General features: G+C 34.9%; 1 protein-coding gene across 1 annotated transcript in view; it reads right to left on the reverse strand.

Moving 5' to 3' along the window:
- NAV3 (neuron navigator 3) overlaps positions 1-12,537 on the reverse strand; it is a 311,096-nt gene that overhangs the window by 226,652 nt on the left and 71,907 nt on the right.

The following is a 12,537-nucleotide window of genomic DNA, read 5'->3' on the forward strand; positions in this document are numbered from 1 at the left end:
TAAGACAAATGTTGGATTCAAAGGGATGTTATTCTGGATCACATTCCAGTTTAAGAAGTCATAGCTCCAAAGGAAATAGTTGTAAAATAATTTTTAAACAGCTCTTTCCCCTCCACTTATCTCTTGTTTCAAAGGGGGATGACTCACCCTCTTTTAAAACCAGGGACTAGTCACTTGTGACACAGCAAAACTCCCTTCCTGGATGACTACTGAGGAAGCTCCTGTTTGCAAATCAGGTTGCCTTTTTACTCTCTTTCCCTTGGTTCTATCATACTGTACATAATACTGCCTGTCCTTGTAAAAGGAAGCCACCTGGACTGATTTACACAGGAATGTTTACTATACAAATTCATGATTCTCAGAGAAGACTTTATTAAATTTGTCATGTGAGATAATGTATGTGATAATATTTTGGCATCATTTTATGAAATCATTGCAAATGCCTAAGATGCTTTATTTGGACTGTCATCTCATTTCAGCCTCCTGAAATGTGTTTATATAAGAGAATAGAGGAAGCAAATGCAGTTGTTACACAGAAATTATAATACAGAAATGAAGAGTGGGTTATGAGCCACAAGGTTGGCAATGTGACACAGAGTAGAAGTATCTCTTCAACAACAGATTATGATACAAGAAAAAACTAGAGCTGTTAAAAAATTTCACAAAAGTAAAATGTTACTAGTTTTCCAAATGTTATCAGCCCTTACCAGTGTAATCTAACTGTAAGGAAATAAACAAGTTAAGACTTCAACATCATGAATAGGACATATTAGTACGTTGATTACAAGGCAGACTATAATACGTGATGTGATAGAAGAATGCAAAATTGGAAATGAGAATAGAGGAAGAAAATTAACTGAGACATATACACACAAAAATTTGTTATAGAAACCCTGGAATTAGAACTGGCAACATAAAGAATCTGAAGACACCACAGAGGGCGTAAGATACAAAAAGGCAGAAGAGCAAAGGAATCAGGGGCACAGTTGTTCATTACATAACTAAGGCAGGATGCCTGAAATTAGGACAAGTTACTGCAAAGGTAAGGTGTGCCTTATAGTCATGAGCACTGAGTGCTGAGAAAATTGTAAAAAAGAAAAGAAAAAAGAAAAGAAAGAAAAGAAAAGAAAAGAGAAGAAAAAAGAAAAGAAGGAAGGAAGGAAGAAAGAAAAGAAAAAAGAAAAGAAGATTCTTTTTAAAAAATTCTAACGAAACCAATACACATGCTTTTGTAAAAATAAAACAAAACAGAAGTGTCGAAACTGAGAAGTGAAAGTTTCCCGGTAACTTGCAACCCGATCCACTTTTGAATATTTTGGTATATAGTTCTAGATTTTTTTTTCTATGCCTACACACTTCACCACATGACACCATATTACACACACACACACACACACACACGATAGAATGTTTAACCAAATCTAGTCAAATTTTATATATCACTCTGAATTTTTCAACTTTTTATGTGGCAATGTTTTAATAACACTTCTAAAACTGTTTCACATACACTTATCTCACTATTTTTGATGTTATGTTGTACCTAATACCAATCTCCCTGTTGAAGGATATTTAATTTGTTTAAATATGTTTCTATTGCATCCAAAGTTATAAGAGGCATCTTATATGCTTATCTTTGCACATTCATATTCTAGTATTTTTTACAGGACCAGAACCTAAATGGGGCTGCTAAGTTGTGTGTGTGTGTGTGTGTGTGTGTGTGTGTTTTTAATGAATCCTAGATACATTGCAAAATACAACAAAGAAGAAAAAGAGAGTGTTCCTTTACCATAGAAAATACAAGTGGCATCTTAATACATATGTAGTGGGATTAAGCGTCCTGAAAGACATAAATGGAAACATTCTGTTGCATAAGGAAAACATATATGATGGCAACAAAACATCTTTTTTCTCCATGTTTATGATCTTGATGCTAAAGATATTAAAATGTGAGAAGAACCACCCGCACAACCGTCTCCTGAATTAGAATACAAACACGTGATTTCTAGACAGACATTCTTTTATTTGGTGATCACTTTCCTCAATTAATATTTTTTTCTGCTTGTATTATTGTAAACATTTATTTTATACAGATTTATACTATCTAGAATCTTAACAAATGAGCACTTTCCCTTCATCTATACATCAATCAAATGACAGCATTAATTTTTGGCTTTCTGGTAGAAACTTCAGGGTGAGCCAGGCTTGATTGGTGCCTACCGCTAGGCAGAGAGTTAGCATGACCAGGTAATCGACATTAAACGATCCACAAAGATGAAGAACATGTGTTCTGGAGTCAAGTAGCCCTGGCCTGGAGGCCCAGCAAACCACTTACCAACACTGGGACCTTGAGCAAGTAACTTATCCTTTATAAACCTCAGATTCTCATCTGCAAAATATGGATAATAATAATACTTACACATTATAGGACTTGTCAGGACCAGAGAAGATGACACTTGCAAAGTGCTTGTCTCAGAACTGGCTCTGAAGAACTGCCTGCTATTATTATCACTGTTATGGCATCTAGTGTTATTTGCTAAGATGGCTTCCAGCAAATATTTGTTGATATTACCATTTTACAACGGTTAAAAAATTTGAGAGAACTGGCAGGAGAGGACCCAAGAAACTCTACTTCTTACTTCTAACACTACTCACATCTCTGACTCCTCCTGCCTTCTAAATCACTGGGGCCACAGATATGTTCAAACTCAGAGGAATGTATCCAATTTCAAGGCTGCGATGTTCTCATCCAGGCCTGCACTGCCTCCATCGTGACACCACCTCCACCAAACTCCATTTTTTTTCTTTTTATGAAGGTGTTCAATTATAGAAAAAAATTACTTATTTAAATATACACAGAATGGAATGTATTAAAAATAAAAACAATAATATTTTCATTCTCCAAATGCATGTCAACCATGCCTTCGCCTCTATCCAAATCCCTCCTGGGACTTAGGTGAGAAAACAGATGGGAAGCCAGCTGGTTGGCTGCAAGACCTTGTTGGGAAAGCCTCTGACTGAGCTCATGAAACAGTTTCCTACTTGGTCCAGGATTTCTTCTAGAGGAATCCCACGCCTATGTGCTTTGACTTGTCCAGTGTCTCTAACATGTGGAACTTTGCTCAGACAATGGCTGCGACCCAGCTGCAATCAGTAAAATCTATTCAGACTAAATGAGTGAATTTAAAAATTAAGTCTATGTACTTTATTTTACTCATTCTTTTGAAGAGACATGTGTAAAAGATACCCAATTCAAGTAAATCAGTGCCTTCCAAAGGAGGTTATAATCCAGATGAGGATGTATAAAATAATTACAGAGCAACTTCTACATATTTTAATATTATATATAAGCTTTATTTTTCTTTTAAGAAATTAAAAAATAAATTAAAAAGTGGAAATATGAAGAGCATTTTAATGAAACAGTCTTCAAGCAGAGGACACATGGTATATAAATATATTTAAAACATCAATGAATTTAGTGTAATAATCTGATGAGGGAAGATACAATCTTGTCAATTGTCATTAGAGTCTGTTGTTCAAATCAACACAACAGAATGGTAAAGTCATGTCTAAATTTTGGATCTGAACTCCAAAGTTGCCCTTGATTCATTTCTACAAAAAATAATCACAGAATTCAACCTCTTAGCCTCAGCTGAATGAGCTAAAAAATATATGGTAATGCATTTTGTAGGATTATGGTATGAATTAATTATAGGGTTTTTTAATGAAGACATTGATATAATTGGGAATGATATCATATTAATCATAAATCAGTATTTGGTATCTTCTATACCAGGGTCATTGAGTATTTGAGTCATCAAGGTTCTGACCAAAGCTTTAAATAATCAATTACCTTCAAACATCTGGAGCCAGTTTTCTTTAACTGTTTTAACTGCAATATTGTGAACATAAATGTCATCTCAGATAATAATTATATTTCACTTAATTCAGAAGAATTAATGAGATTACATTTACCAAAGTGCTACTTAGAAATCCTAGCACACTTGTATGCATAATAGTTCATTTACAGCAATTAAAATAATAGAAATTGAAGGCACCATGGCATATTTTATATTTCACATTTATTAGCATGGATCTTGGGGCCTATTATGCAATAGCAGGAATTCTTCGAGGAACATTCTATATGGTTGGAATTTCTGTTCTGCCACTTACTATCCATGTGAATACTGACTGAACATTTATTTCCTCTCAGTGTCAGATTTTTCTCATCTGTAAAATGAGATAATGGCAATAATAGTATTATTGACTAATGGGATTATTGTGAGGATTGAATGGATTTATACTTTTGGAACATGGCCTTTCACTTACTAAATATTTGTTAAATGTTAAATAGTATTACTAGCTCACTGTTTTAATATGAAATATATTTACATTAGAGTAAGTTTCTTAACGTTTTACAACAGTATCATTGTCAAATCCTTAAATATTAGCTATCTAGCCAAATGTAGTCAATCTAACTGAGGAAAACTGCTGGGATTTATAATGATCTCTTAACTTAGTCATCTGTTCCTCCACTATGTCTTTTACAGTGCTAATTTTAATTATAAAATAATAGGGTCACATGGAAGGCAAAATTCCTGATTTCAAGCTATACTGTAAAGCTCTGGTCATTAAAACAATATGGCACTGGCATAAAAACAGACAAAAAGACCAATGGAACAGAATTGAAGGCTCAGAAACAAATCCATGCAGACATGGACAACAAATATTTCACAAGGGAGCTAAGAGCACTCAATGAAGAAGAGAGTCTCCTCGATAACTGGTGCTGAGATAACTGGATATTCACATGTAGAAGAATGAAACTGGACCACACTGGATATATTTGCCACATAAAAAAATTAACTCAGAATGGATTAAGATCTACAACCATGAAGCTCCTAGAAATAAACATAGGAATGAAGTTCCTTGGCATGGGTCTTGGTAATGAATTTGGGGTATGACACCTAAACCACAAGAAACAAAATAAAAAATAAATAAATGGGACTACATCAAATGAAAAAGCTTCTGTACAGAAAAACAAACCATCAACAAAGTAAAAACACAAACAATGGAATGGGAAAAATATTTGCAAGTCATATATCTAATAAGGGATTAATATCCAAAATATATAAAGATATCATGCAATTCAACAGCAAAAATACAAATAACCCAATTGAAAAAAATAGGCAAGGGTCCTGAATAGACATTTCTCCAAAGAAGATATACAAAAAGCCAACCTGTATATAAAATGATGCTCAACATTACTAATCAGGGAAGTGCAAATTGAAACCACAATGTGATATCATCTCACACCCATTAGAATGGCTATCATCAAAAAGACAAGAGATAATAAACAATGGCATGCATATGAAGAAAAGAGAACCCTCGTGCACTATTAGTGGGGTTATAAATTGGTACGACCATGAGCAAAAACAGTATGGATGACCCTCAAAAGGTAAAATTAGAACTACCATATGATCCAGCAGTTCCACTTCTGGAAATATATCCAAAGGAAATGGAAATACTAACTCAAAAAGATATTTGCACCTTTGTGTTCATACCAGCATTATTTAAACTAATTAAGACATTGAGAAAACCTAAGATCCATTTTTGTTTGTTGGTTGGCTTTTTTTTGGTGGGAGGTACTTAGGTTTATTTATTTGTTTGTTTGTTTGTTTGTTTTAATGGAGGTACTGGGGATTGAACCCAGGACCTCATGCGTACTAAGCACACGCTCCACTACTAAGCTATACCCTCCCCACTCTAAGTGTCCATTGATGGATGAAAGAAAAAAGAAGTTGTGGTACATATATAAACATACTATTAAGATATACATACACATAATAGACTATTATTCAGTCGTAGAAAATGAGGAAATCCTACTATTTGCAATGATATGAATGAAACTTGAAGGTGTTATGCTCCCTGGTCTATTCACATTATTGTCTTTGAGGAGTCAAATAGGCTTTTCTAATCCATACCAGACAGAAACCGTTTTGAAAACTAAGAGTTTCAATGGAAATAACGGAGCTTCTACATTTTAAAAATCAGCAAGGGCCTATCAAAAGGAATAGCATCCTTGTTTTGTTTTGTTTTTTCCAATTCCTGAAAACCATATGGAATTATCTAAGAAAAAGCCTTTGATCCAAGATAGTACTTGAAATCAGGACAGGAAGAATGTACAGACCACATATGGGAAAGTACAAAAAGCAAGGAAGATGTGAGGACAGGTTATAATAACTCCAGTCTGGCAGGCATCATCAATTTCACCGCTCTTCAGACAGCAGTGTTGGTGGGCAATGACAGCCATGAATAAGATGTGGCGTCATGGTGCCATTGGTAACAGTAACTATGCTTGCCAACTGCTCCCCAGACTATCAATTCTGAGAGAAAAGATGCACAAGGGAAGGAGAAGAATCTGGAATTGACTGAGCCTTTTCCTCAAAGACTGAGCTTTAAACCATAAGTGACTGAATACTCTGAATAGGGAGAAATAAATTTTATATACATATATATTATATTATTTTTTCATGGCACATATATGTTTTATTTTTTTTGTAAATCAATTGTACTTCATTTGCTTTCATATTCTTTTTTTTTCATTATAGGTTACTACAAGATATTGAATACAGTTCCCTGTGCTATATAGTATAAACTTGCTGTTTATCTATTTTATATATAGTAGTTATAGTATATGCAAATTTCAAACTCCCAAGTGATCCTTTCCTACCACCTTCCTTCCCTGGTAACAATAAGTTTGTTTTCTATGCCTATGAGTCTGTTTCTGTTTTATAAATAAATTTGTCTTTTTTTTTTTAGATTCCACATATAGTAATATCATATGGTATTTTTCTTTCTCTTTCTGGCTTACTTCACTTAGAATGACATTATCCAGGTCCATCCACATTGCTGCAAATGGCATTATTTTATTGTTTTTATGGCTAAGTAGTATTCCATTGTATAAATATACCACAACTTCATTATCCAGTCATCTGTTGATGGACATTTAGGTTGCATCCATGTCTTGGCTACTGGAAATAGTGCTGCTACGAAGTTGGGGTGCATATATCTTTTCAAATTAAAGTTCTCTCTGGATATATGCCCAGGAGTGGGATTGCTGGATCATATGGTAAGTCTGTTTTTAGTTTTTTGAGGAACCTCCATACTGTTATCCATAACAGGTGCACCAAACTACATTCCCACCAGCAGTGTAGGAGGGGTCCCCTTTCTCCACACCCTCTGCAGCATTTATTGTTTATGGACTTTTTAATGATGGCCATTCAAAAAAGCTGTAATTTTGTACATCCCACTTTATGACTCAAAAATCCAAGAATGGTAGGCAATGTTGGACAAAGGAGATTAGAAAAATTACAGTGTGGAATTAAGATAAGAATCATGCTAATTTTAGTCAGCTTGAAATTTGATCACAGGCTGGGTCTTCTGTTGCTATCATAGAACTGATGTGACCAAAAGATCATGGAGTTCAATCTCATGACTCCTGCACACTTTTCCAGAAATCTCAATACTGAGGGCTACAAGGTACTATTATAAAATGAACCCATTAAAAGCTCTTGGTAATATCAATACCACCACAAAATATGTAATAGATTCACCAAGGAAATGATTCAACTCAGCTAGTTTATTTCCCAGTTTTTACTTCAAGGAAAATACTATTTATGAAGCTAAAAAAGAATTTCAAGTTGAAGGTTGATTAAAAGTCAATATTAATGAGTCAACAACCCCATAAAAATCACTAGGTGGTCTATAGAGGAGGGCAAATTCTAAAGCAAAATGAAATAAACTCTGATAATTTCCTTCTGCTTTTGCTTCATTTCTTATACCCAATCTGACCCAGTCTCCTTAACACCTCCTGATCCTTCTTCTCCATTACACTGTAGTCATTCTGGTTCCGCCTTTCATCATCTCTCATCCAAATTGCTTTAAAAGTCCTAGAAACCGTCTTTAAGTTAGGCAGGTTAAACATTAAACTATTCTATACACTATAGATAGAGATTGCTTTAAAATGCAAATCTGATCAACCAATTTATCTTCCAAACTAAAAATCACATAGTAACTCCTACTTGACTTTATAATAAAAGTTTCCTTATGAAGCCAACTAACTCAGGGGAAAGCATATTCCATGTATAAGGTACAGGGATAATGAAATTTACAAAGGGGCAGGTGTATATTTCATATTCTGAATTTTGAATTCACTGAATATTGAATAATTCCGTTCGGTTAGAACACGGTAGGAGATGCACATGAAAAAACTAGAGAGAAGAGGGTAGCAATAAAGTAGGGGTCCTATAGAAAATTAATAGGGCTGTATCAATATTTTTAGGTGAAAGTTAGCTTATTTTTATGTAGGGGACATAAAAATGACAGCTACGGCTATATTTCTAAACTCTAGCTCTGACGCAGTATGAAGAATAGTTTCAAACAAAGTAAAACTGAGTAAAGGGAGACTACTTGAGAGGCTAACACTTAAGATGTAAGACTTCCATTTTCTGGTGGTAAAATAATTTTTCACCCTGTATTTTCTAGAAATTCGCCTTCAAAACAGCACGAAAGTAAAACCAAAACTCAAGTTGTATCTCCCATGACCACAATATACGAATATTGAAAGTAGATGAAAAAGTGATACATGAGTTAGCCAAGAGGAGTTAAAAACCATCAAGCCCACAGGAGCCTGCAGAGGGAGGCATCAGAGCGATGCAAACAGATGGTCCCACAGAACCCCAGAACAGCTCAGGAAGTGTGGGCAACAGACAGAATGGAAGGTGGGGTGAACCAGACATAAGAACTATGCGACTACTTGCCTCCCCCTCAAACCATCAAGAGCCAGGAAATAGAGGCCAGGGAAAGTCCAGACTTAGAATTACCAGTCAGACAGGAGGGTGGAGGCATAGGGCTGATAACAGCAAGGGATGAAATGAAATCCTACATTCTGATGTTGAGACTCCAGCAACTGTCTTCCCCTTTTAGGCTCTTCCTCCTTCAGAAATGCAAGATTCAATCTCCCCCCTTCCTTATATCAGCCAGAACTGGAAAGTCCTCCTGTGACAACAATGATCCCCTAAGACCAACAGACATCCACATTCAGCGTACCCAGTGAATCAACCAGCTGGTCAGTGGACGACCTATAATGACGCCCAGAGGACACTAAGAAATGTGTGTATGTGTGAACATTGCTTTTCAGTGTCTCCCACTGGATACATACAGAGATGAAGGTCAACGTACATCTGATGAAATCCGCTAAAATAGAATACAGACACCAGACAGGCAGATAAAAAATCAGAATCAAACAGAGTCAAAGGCAGGAACAAAATGAAACTTCAAGGAAGTTATAATATGGGCATCTCCTACTTAGTAGACATCCAAAATTTCCTGGCTTATGGACTTTGGGCCATCTATGCACAATCCACGTACATGATACAAACCAGACTTGTGCGATGTGGTAGCCTTGAGAAGTTCATACAAAAGAACTCTAAAAATGTCATTTTTAGGATTTAAGGAAATATAAATATTTCTTAATTTTGAGAAGATTTAATTTTTGGATACAAAGAAGAAAACTCCTTAATGATTATTATTATATTAAAATTCTGGTCCAGGGCACATATATTACTAATAATATATTCCATGTGAAGGGATTCACAGTCTTAAGTAAACATGATTAAACTTCATATACATGCAAATATGTCTTTCTCCATTATTACTGCATTTAATTTTTCAAGTTCTTTGAGAGTTATTTACAATCTGAAAAAAGAATACACCTAGGCTGGCTGCTGTACTTATTTCGACACATAAAACAAATAATCGACATTGTACACAATCCTACCCACCCCACTGACACTTTTGGTATATAGCTGTCGAATGCATCCCTTAACTTAAGTTTCAAAGTTTACTGAAACTGAAATTCTACTGATATTTTCATTTACAACTGCATTTATCTGTTTATACTTTTATCTGCAAATTGTTAACTTGGAATGTAATGATATCTCTCTACAGCCATACCTCAGAGATACTGTGGGTTCAGTTCCAGACCACCTCAATAAAGCAAGTATCTCAATAAAGCAAGTCACTGTGCATTTTTTTAGTTTTGCAGTGCACGTAAAAGCTACACTATGCTGTAGTCCATTAAGTGTGTGATAGCATTATGTCTGAATAAACAATGTACATACCTGAATCAAAAAATACTTGTGCTATACAGGATAAAGTTGTTGTTTATCTATTTTATGTATGTTAGTATCTGCAAATCTTGATATATACGGTTTAGCACAAGGAATTATATTCAATATCTTGTAGTAATTTATGGTGAAAAAGAATATGAAAACGAATACATGTATGTTCCTATATGACTGAAGCATACCAGAAATTGACACATTGTAAACTGACTATACTTCAATAAAAATATATTAAAAAATACTTTATTGCTAAAAAATGCTAACCATCATCTGAGCCTTCAGTGAGTTGTAATCTTTTTGCAATAGGAACATCAAAAATCGCTGATCATAGATCACCATAGCAAATGTAATAATCCTGAAAAAGGCTTAAATACTGTAAGAATTACCAAAATGTGATACAGAGATACCAAGTAAGCAAGTGCTATTGGGAAAGTTTGATGCAGGGTTGCCATAAACCTTCAATTTGTAAAAATAAACAAACAAACAAAACCCCACAAACAAAAACAAACAAGCAAATCATAGTATCTGGGAAGCGCCAATAAAGCAAAATAAAATGAGGTAAGCCTGTATTTTCATACTGGAAATAGGACATTTTAAGAGGGACAGAAATAGACCTAAATGTAAGGTGACAAGAAGAGATAGAGTTTACTGTGATGGCTATAGTATGTCCTGATTTTTTTTTTTCACTTGAGTTTTTTTTTATAGAGAAAACAATGAAGTTCTAATACCACAGAGGCATGCATGATCAAATTAAATCAGCCAATATGGACCCAGCAGTGAATATTTCAGAATGAATTCTACAGAGAATACTACATTTTGTAAATTTTTGGAAAAAGGAGTTGGATATTACAATTATACAGTGCAATTCTGGTACTAATTTACATTTTTTCACTTCAGTTGCATGTCCACCGCCACCTACAGAAGCACAAAAAAAAAGGCTACATAGTATTCTTTCTCCAAGATGTAATATCTATGAATAATATTGTTGAGAGTAAGGCACTGTTTTCAGTGTTAAATGGTTTAACTCAGTCAACCCTCAAAGCTCCCTAAGAGGAAAGTACTATTATTCCATTTTAGACACGAGGATCTTGAAACAGAAAGGTGAAGTATTTTCCCTGGGTCTCAAAAGTAAGGGTGCCAAAGCACCCAGATATTCTGGCTCAGAATCTGTCCTTTTAGCCCACACAAAAGGAAATATTTCATTCACGAGCTCCCTTAATTCCAGCCTCCTACAGTTATTTCCACTGCATCTGACACACATCTCAAAATATGGGGGAAAAGCTCCTTTATTCGACTGCTACAACATCTGGCGTGCATAGAATGCTCTATGGGGAATCCATCCTAACAGCTTGCGAAATTCTCAAACCCAGGTGACAGCATGAGCTAAACTCTGCATATTAAACCGTTACCAAAGAGTATTTTAGAAAAACCGTTAAGAGAGCTTTTGGTTTTCATACTTTTCGGGGGGGGGGTGGGAAGCACGATACTTGAAATTCTTTTACCTTCTTTTTATCTCAGTCTGATAATTGATGTAAACACTGCAAGTTGAATTCAAGGTAAATATTAGCAACTATCCTTCAAAGGCTAAATAATATTGCAGAAAAATATGCGTAAGAAAATAACAGCAATGAAACACAAAGTTAGGAAAGAATAAACTTCTATTAGTCTTAGCAGTTCAGTGTTTCTAGGCTTCTGACCTAGGTATTTCCACTCACATGCCAAAAATTAGCAGAATTGACTGACAGGAACATTTAGCATCAACCAGTAGCTCTCAAAGTATGGTCCCTGGACCAACATCACCAAGGTCATCTAGGAACTTGCTAGAAATGCAAAATATCGGTCCTCACCCTAGATTCACTGACTAGATATTCTGAAGGTGGGGCCAGTAATCTGAGTTTTAACAAACCCTCCAGGTGACTTTGATGTATGCTAATATTTGAGACCACTGTTCACACATAAAAATAGTTCTATTTCTAATACTTTAAACTGTGTTTAAATATAAAGAGAATCCCATTTCAATGTAAGTGAAAAGTTATAAAAAGCCCATTGCTTATATAGTATTTTCCCTGTCCTCCTAAACTTCTCTTGCTACCAAAAACAAAAACAAACAAAAAAAACCTCACAATGAGCCCAGAAATACTGACTGTAAGTACTCTTGGCAAACCATTCATTCCTATGCTAAATGCTTTAAATTTTTAGTGATAAATGTAGGCATCTATTTCCAAGTTTTTTCAAAATAAAAAAAATCATTATTTAGAAAGAGGTAAACAAGAAGTGGTTTACATTTACTTAGACTAAAAACATTGAACTTGGAAGCTAAGAGAGCACATTTCCTGCTGGGCTAAAAAACTGCAGT

This window comes from Camelus ferus, chromosome 12 (assembly GCF_009834535.1).
Source record: "Camelus ferus isolate YT-003-E chromosome 12, BCGSAC_Cfer_1.0, whole genome shotgun sequence".
Lineage (NCBI taxonomy): Eukaryota > Metazoa > Chordata > Mammalia > Artiodactyla > Camelidae > Camelus > Camelus ferus.